Source organism: Lonchura striata, chromosome 33, assembly GCF_050655825.1.
Source record: "Lonchura striata isolate lonStrDom1 chromosome 33, ASM5065582v1, whole genome shotgun sequence".
NCBI classification, from domain to species: domain Eukaryota; kingdom Metazoa; phylum Chordata; class Aves; order Passeriformes; family Estrildidae; genus Lonchura; species Lonchura striata.
The window spans coordinates 3,072,501-3,080,000 of record NC_140735.1 but is presented as its reverse complement, the minus strand read 5'-3'; positions in this window follow the sequence as shown (position 1 = coordinate 3,080,000).

The following is a 7,500-nucleotide window of genomic DNA, read 5'->3' as shown; positions in this document are numbered from 1 at the left end:
CCGGGGTAGACCTGGAATTCCGGGCGCCGGGGTAGGCCTGTTCTCCTGGAGCCGGGGTAGACCTGGTCTTCCGGGAGCCGGGGTAGACCTGGAATTCCGGGCGCCGGGGTAGGCCTGTTCCCCTGGAGCCGGGGTAGACCTGGTCTTCCGGCAGCCGGGGTAGACCTGGTCTTCCGGGAGCCGGGGTAGACCTGGAATTCCGGGCGCCGGGGTAGGCCTGTTCCCCTGGAGCCGGGGTAGACCTGGTGTTCCGGGAGCCGGGGTAGACCTGGTGTTCCGAGCGCCGGGGTAGACTTGGTGCACGGAAGCCTCGGGGTAGACCTGGTCTTCCGGGCGCCGGGGTAGACCTGGAATTCCGGGCGCCGGGGTAGGCCTGTTCCCCTGGAGCCGGGGTAGACCTGGTGTTCCGGGCGCCGGGGTAGACCTGGTGCACGGAAGCCTCGGGGTAGACCTGGTCTTCCGGGCGCCGGGGTAGACCTGGGGCACGGAAGCCTCGGGGTAGACCTGGTCTTCCGGGCGCCGGGGTAGACCTGGTCTTCCGGGAGCCGGGGTAGACCTGGAATTCCGGGCGCCGGGGTAGGCCTGTTCTCCTGGAGCCGGGGTAGACCTGGTCTTCCGGGCGCCGGGGTAGACCTGGAATTCCGGGCGCCGGGGTAGGCCTGTTCCCCTGGAGCCGGGGTAGACCTGGTGTTCCGGGAGCCGGGGTAGACCTGGTGCACGGAAGCCTCGGGGTAGACCTGGTCTTCCGGGAGCCGGGGTAGACCTGTCGTCCTACTCCGGGCCCGGCCTCCGGCCGCCCGGCTGCTGCGGCAGACCTGTCGCCCTGGTGTCCCGGGCGGACCTGCTGTCCCGCGCACGACCCACCCTCCGGCCGCCCGGCGCCGGTCTAGAGAGGGAAGGAGCCGGCCGTTGGGAGCCGGCAGCGCTCCCGCCTCCTCCGTGCCCAAAGCGACAGCGGCCCGGCTCCTGCCTCCGTCTCCGGATCCCTCACTGCCTTCAGCCGCTCGACCCCCCTCCCCCCCACCCCGCTGCCGCCCTGCCCCGGGCTCGGACGGGGCCAGGCCGGGCTGGAGCGTCAAGGAAAGAAGGCCGTCAAAGCAGAAGGCTGGGCGAGAGCCGAAGAGAAGGCTTCTCGGCAAAGGGGCCGCCTCTGCCGCGGGCCCCGGCCCTGCTGGCCGAAGGACCCGCCTTCCTCGGTGTCGGCCCGCTCCTGGCCCTCCCGCCGCTGCGGGTGTGCGAACCGGCCGAGGAGAGAGCGGGCGGGGGACGGCGACGGGGGTGGGGAAAGTAGTCTGCGAGCGGCGCCGGGGAGTCTGATGGGGCAGGGCGGGGCGCCCCCAACCGTCGATGGGCGGAGGCGGGGAAAGTCTTCAGGCGGGGCGCCCCCAACCGTCGATGGGCGGGCTCTGAGGGGGCGGCGTCGGATTGCGAGTGTGTGGAGCCGGCGTGTGTGTCACCGTGCCCCTCTCTCTCTGTCTCTCTCTCCCTCCCTTCCCCCCCCCGCCCCCCCGTCCCTCCCTCCCTCCCTCCCTCGCTTCCCTTGCGCGCTGGCCCCACTGAAATTCCGTTCGGCCGGGTAGGGCTGCGCGGCACCCCGGGCGGAGGGGGCTGCTGACGCTGCTTCGACGGCAGGCTGACGCAGGCTGCCTGTCAGCTTGGTCTGGGATCGCTCTGGGTACCAGAGGGAAAGAAATAAAGTTCGCCAAGAAAATTCCTTTTCCGGATCAGTTTCTTGCGCCGAGGGAACAGAAGAGTCGTTCTCTTCGAGAAGGGAGGAAAGGGGAAGCGCGGGAAATGAAACCCGAACCCCAAACCAGACCAAGGGGAACCAAGCCACAAAAAACAAAGGGATAACCCCGTAACTCCTAAAACAAACCCAGAAAACTCGAACCAAAAGTCCCGCAACGCACATTCCCCCACCCCCCACAAAAACCCACACCGAGCCCCCCCGCTCGCGCCCGCCCCCCCCACCCCCACCAGGCAAAAAAAGGTAAAGCCGGCCATTGAGAAACGCTCTACTACCCGGGTATGGGGAAATACCTCTTGCCATGGCCCCGGAATAGACTTTTCCTCCGGGCGCCGGGGTAGACCCGTTGTCCGGCCCCCCGGGCTACACCTGGTATCCCGGAGCCGGGGTAGACCTTGTACCCGGCGGCCGGGGTAGACCTGGTATCCCGGAGCCGGGGTAGACCTTGTACCCGGCGGCCGGGGTAGACCTGGTATCCCGGAGACGGGGTAGACCTTGTACCCGGCGGCCGGGGTAGACCTGGTATCCAGGAGCCGGGGTAGACCTTGTACCCGGCGGCCGGGGTAGACCTGGTATCCAGGAGACGGGGTATACCTTGTACCCGGCGGCCGGGGTAGACCTGGTATCCCGGAGCCGGGGTAGACCTTGTACCCGGCGGCCGGGGTAGACCTGGTATCCCGGAGCCGGGGTAGACCTTGTACCCGGCGGCCGGGGTAGACCTGGTATCCCGGAGACGGGGTAGACCTTGTACCCGGCGGCCGGGGTAGACCTGGTATCCAGGAGCCGGGGTAGACCTTGTACCCGGCGGCCGGGGTAGACCTGGTATCCAGGAGCCGGGGTAGACCTTGTACCCGGCGGCCGGGGTAGACCTGGTATCCCGGAGACGGGGTAGACCTTGTACCCGGCGGCCGGGGTAGACCTGGTATCCCGGAGCCGGGGTAGACCTTGTACCCGGCGGCCGGGGTAGACCTGGTATCCAGGAGCCGGGGTAGACCTTGTACCCGGCGGCCGGGGTAGACCTGGTATCCCGGAGACGGGGTAGACCTTGTACCCGGCGGCCGGGGTAGACCTGGTATCCCGGAGCCGGGGTAGACCTTGTACCCGGCGGCCGGGGTAGACCTGGTATCCCGGAGCCGGGGTAGACCTTGTACCCGGCGGCCGGGGTAGACCTGGTATCCCGGAGACGGGGTAGACCTTGTACCCGGCGGCCGGGGTAGACCTGGTATCCAGGAGCCGGGGTAGACCTTGTACCCGGCGGCCGGGGTAGACCTGGTATCCAGGAGCCGGGGTAGACCTTGTACCCGGCGGCCGGGGTAGACCTGGTATCCCGGAGACGGGGTAGACCTTGTACCCGGCGGCCGGGGTAGACCTGGTATCCCGGAGCCGGGGTAGACCTTGTACCCGGCGGCCGGGGTAGACCTGGTATCCAGGAGCCGGGGTAGACCTTGTACCCGGCGGCCGGGGTAGACCTGGTATCCCGGAGACGGGGTAGACCTTGTACCCGGCGGCCGGGGTAGACCTGGTATCCCGGAGACGGGGTAGACCTTGTACCCGGCGGCCGGGGTAGACCTGGTATCCAGGAGCCGGGGTAGACCTTGTACCCGGCGGCCGGGGTAGACCTGGTATCCAGGAGACGTGGTATACCTTGTACCCGGCGGCCGGGGTAGACCTGGTATCCCGGAGCCGGGGTAGACCTTGTACCCGGCGGCCGGGGTAGACCTGGTATCCAGGAGCCGGGGTAGACCTTGTACCCGGCGGCCGGGGTAGACCTGGTATCCAGGAGCCGGGGTAGACCTTGTACCCGGCGGCCGGGGTAGACCTGGTATCCAGGAGCCGGGGTAGACCTTGTACCCGGCGGCCGGGGTAGACCTGGTATCCCGGAGACGGGGTAGACCTTGTACCCGGCGGCCGGGGTAGACCTGGTATCCCGGAGACGGGGTAGACCTTGTACCCGGCGGCCGGGGTAGACCTGGTATCCCGGAGACCGGGTAGACCTTGTACCCGGCGGCCGGGGTAGACCTGGTATCCAGGAGCCGGGGTAGACCTTGTACCCGGCGGCCGGGGTAGACCTGGTATCCAGGAGACGGGGTAGACCTTGTACCCGGCGGCCGGGGTAGACCTGGTATCCAGGAGCCGGGGTAGACCTTGTACCCGGCGGCCGGGGTAGACCTGGTATCCAGGAGCCGGGGTAGACCTTGTACCCGGCGGCCGGGGTAGACCTGGTATCCCGGAGACGGGGTAGACCTTGTACCCGGCGGCCGGGGTAGACCCGGTATCCCGGAGACGGGGTAGACCTTGTACCCGGCGGCCGGGGTAGACCCGGTACCCCGGAGACGGGGTAGACCTTGTACCCGGCGGCCGGGGTAGACCTGGTATCCCGGAGACGGGGTAGACCTTGTACCCGGCGGCCGGGGTAGACCTGGTACCCCGGAGACGGGGTAGACCTTGTACCCGGCGGCCGGGGTAGACCTTGTACCCGGCGGCCGGGGTAGACCTGGTATCCCGGAGCCGGGGTAGACCTTGTACCCGGCGGCCGGGGTAGACCTTGTACCCGGCGGCCGGGGTAGACCTGGTATCCCGGAGACGGGGTAGACCTTGTACCCGGCGGCCGGGGTAGACCTGGTATCCAGGAGCCGGGGTAGACCTTGTACCCGGCGGCCGGGGTAGACCTGGTATCCAGGAGCCGGGGTAGACCTTGTACCCGGCGGCCGGGGTAGACCTGGTATCCCGGAGCCGGGGTAGACCTTGTACCCGGCGGCCGGGGTAGACCTGGTATCCCGGAGACGGGGTAGACCTTGTACCCGGCGGCCGGGGTAGACCTGGTATCCAGGAGCCGGGGTAGACCTTGTACCCGGCGGCCGGGGTAGACCTGGTATCCAGGAGCCGGGGTAGACCTTGTACCCGGCGGCCTGGGTAGACCTGGTATCCCGGAGACGGGGTAGACCTTGTACCCGGCGGCCGGGGTAGACCTGGTATCCCGGAGCCGGGGTAGACCTTGTACCCGGCGGCCGGGGTAGACCTGGTATCCAGGAGCCGGGGTAGACCTTGTACCCGGCGGCCGGGGTAGACCTGGTATCCCGGAGCCGGGGTAGACCTTGTACCCGGCGGCCGGGGTAGACCTGGTATCCAGGAGCCGGGGTAGACCTTGTATTCGGCGGCCGGGGTAGACCTGGTATCCAGGAGCCGGGGTAGACCTTGTACCCGGCGGCCGGGGTAGACCTGGTATCCCGGAGACGGGGTAGACCTTGTACCCGGCGGCCGGGGTAGACCTGGTATCCCGGAGACGGGGTAGACCTTGTACCCGGCGGCCGGGGTAGACCTGGTATCCAGGAGCCGGGGTAGACCTTGTACCCGGCGGCCGGGGTAGACCTGGTATCCCGGAGACGGGGTAGACCTTGTACCCGGCGGCCGGGGTAGACCTGGTATCCCGGAGACGGGGTAGACCTTGTACCCGGCGGCCGGGGTAGACCTGGTATCCCGGAGACCGGGTAGACCTTGTACCCGGCGGCCGGGGTAGACCTGGTATCCAGGAGCCGGGGTAGACCTTGTACCCGGCGGCCGGGGTAGACCTGGTATCCAGGAGACGGGGTAGACCTTGTACCCGGCGGCCGGGGTAGACCTGGTATCCAGGAGACGGGGTAGACCTTGTACCCGGCGGCCGGGGTAGACCTGGTATCCCGGAGACGGGGTAGACCTTGTACCCGGCGGCCGGGGTAGACCTGGTATCCCGGAGACGGGGTAGACCTGGTCTCCGTCCGCCCGGGTAGACCTGGTGTCGCGGCCGCCTGCGGAAGTTCACCAAGGGGTCGCTGTTCCAGGCTGCCTCCGGCTATGTCGACGTAGCGGTCGGCCTGCGCTGGCGCACCCTCCCGGTCGACTTCCACTCGTCTCCTTGGAGGCGTCGGCGGCCTTGGACTTATCTTTCCGTATATTGGGAGCGAGGTGACGGGCCGCGTCCCCGCAGGTTTCCAGGGTGCCTGCGTCGCAAGGCGGAGGATAGGGCGGCCGCGCCGCGCGGTCGTCGGGGCAGAGCGAGTGCCGCCTAGGCCGGGTGAGCCGCGTGGCTTGGTCCCGGTTCCCGTCCTGCCCAGGGCGCTCTTTCGGGGGGAGAGCTGCCCGAGAAGCCAGAGAGAAGAGAATGGGCAGTGTGAAGGGCCACCAGAGAGAGAGCCGAGAGCCGAGAGAGACGGCCCGAAAGACCGTGTCGAGAAGCCGCTCGCTGGCCGCAGCGTGGCGGTGAGAAGCCCCGCGTGTGTGTTGCTCCGCTCCGGTCGGCTGCCGTGCCGGCCCGGTTGAAGGGGGGGCGGCCCCCCTGGGACGATCGGTGGCAGGTGAGGCGGCGGCGCCTCGTCCCTTTTCCGCCTGGCCTTAAGCCGGGGCCCGCTCCGGCAGGCATTTTTCCGGCAGCCGGTCCGGTGGCAGTGGCCGGCAGCCGGGGGTCGACGCGGCCGGGCTTTTTTTTTCCCCGGCCCTCGCCCGAGAGCCTCCTCCCCGAGCAAGGCCCGGCCAGCCCGCCGCGGTGGCGGCGCCCGGTTCCCCCGCTCCCGACCTGTTTGCCAGCGTGTCCGTGTCGGAAGGGCAGCGGTGGGGCGCGCGGCCTGGCCTCGGCATTCGCCGCGTGGCCGGAGGGGCTCGGTGACGGCGGTCGCCCGATGAGCCGTGGAGCCGGGGTGGCGGCACCCCGTCCCACCGGCGCGTGCTGTTGAAGTCACCCCCTTCCTCGGCCTTAAGCCGGGGACCCGCCTTGCGGGCGGGCTGTTTTTTTCGCGGGCAGAGAGGGGCCGGCCGCGGTGGCCGGCCCGCCCTAGCACGGACCGAAGCCCCCGGCAGAGAGCAACCCCCGGAAGGTCGCGGGCGAGGCGGCGGCGCCTCGCCCTTCCTCGGTCGTGGCGACCGAGCCCGCTTCTGCCCCGGGCGGTCCGTTGCTATTTTTTCAAGGGCGTGTGCGGGTGCTGTGGGGGGCCCCGCCCGCCCGGCCTCCGATGGCCTTTTCCTCTCGCGGCCCTAAGCCGCGGCACCGAGAAGCGTGCGGGCCCACGAAAGCCGAGGTTGTGTGGAGCCGGGGGGCCGAGCGAGCCCCGAGCCGAGCGATGCCGGTGGGTTTCGAAGGGGGGGGGGCAGCGAGAAGGCGGCGCGCGCCTCGCCCCCCCCCGGGCCCCCGGCGCCCGTGGTTAGCACGGGTCCTTGTGGGCCGCGCACGCCATGTGCCTTTTTTTTTTTTTTTTTTTTTCCGTTGATCGGTGCCGTACCCCGGCTTTTCCGAAGGGGAGAGAAAGAGAGGCCGAGAGAGAGAGAGAGAGAGAGAGCGCGCCAGCCGCGGGGCGGGCGAAAGCCGGTGGCACCTTTCTCGAACGCTCGGACGGGTTCCCTGGGCAGAAAAGGGTGAAGGCCATCCCCACCCCGGCCCGGCGGTCCCGTCCTTCCGTCGTCCGGCCAGGAGAGCCGTTGTCCGCGGGCGGGTGGCGGCACCCCCCCGGTCTACCCTGTGCCGGGACCGATCCGCGAGCGGATCGGTCCGGGGACGCGTGTCCCCGCTCGCACGCGCGCGGAGCCCCCAAGCCCGTCCGCTCTCGGCCCAGCCGCACCCGTGGCGGCGCCGGCCGGTGGGGCGTGCGCCTTGGTGGGCTGCCGTGGGGCCGTGGTGTGCGTTGCACGCTTTCGGCCGGGCGGTTCCGCGGCTGCTGGGGCTTTGCCTCTGCGCTCCGCTGCCTCCTCTGCCCTCGTGCAGCCGCGTCCGCCCCGATCGATGAGGC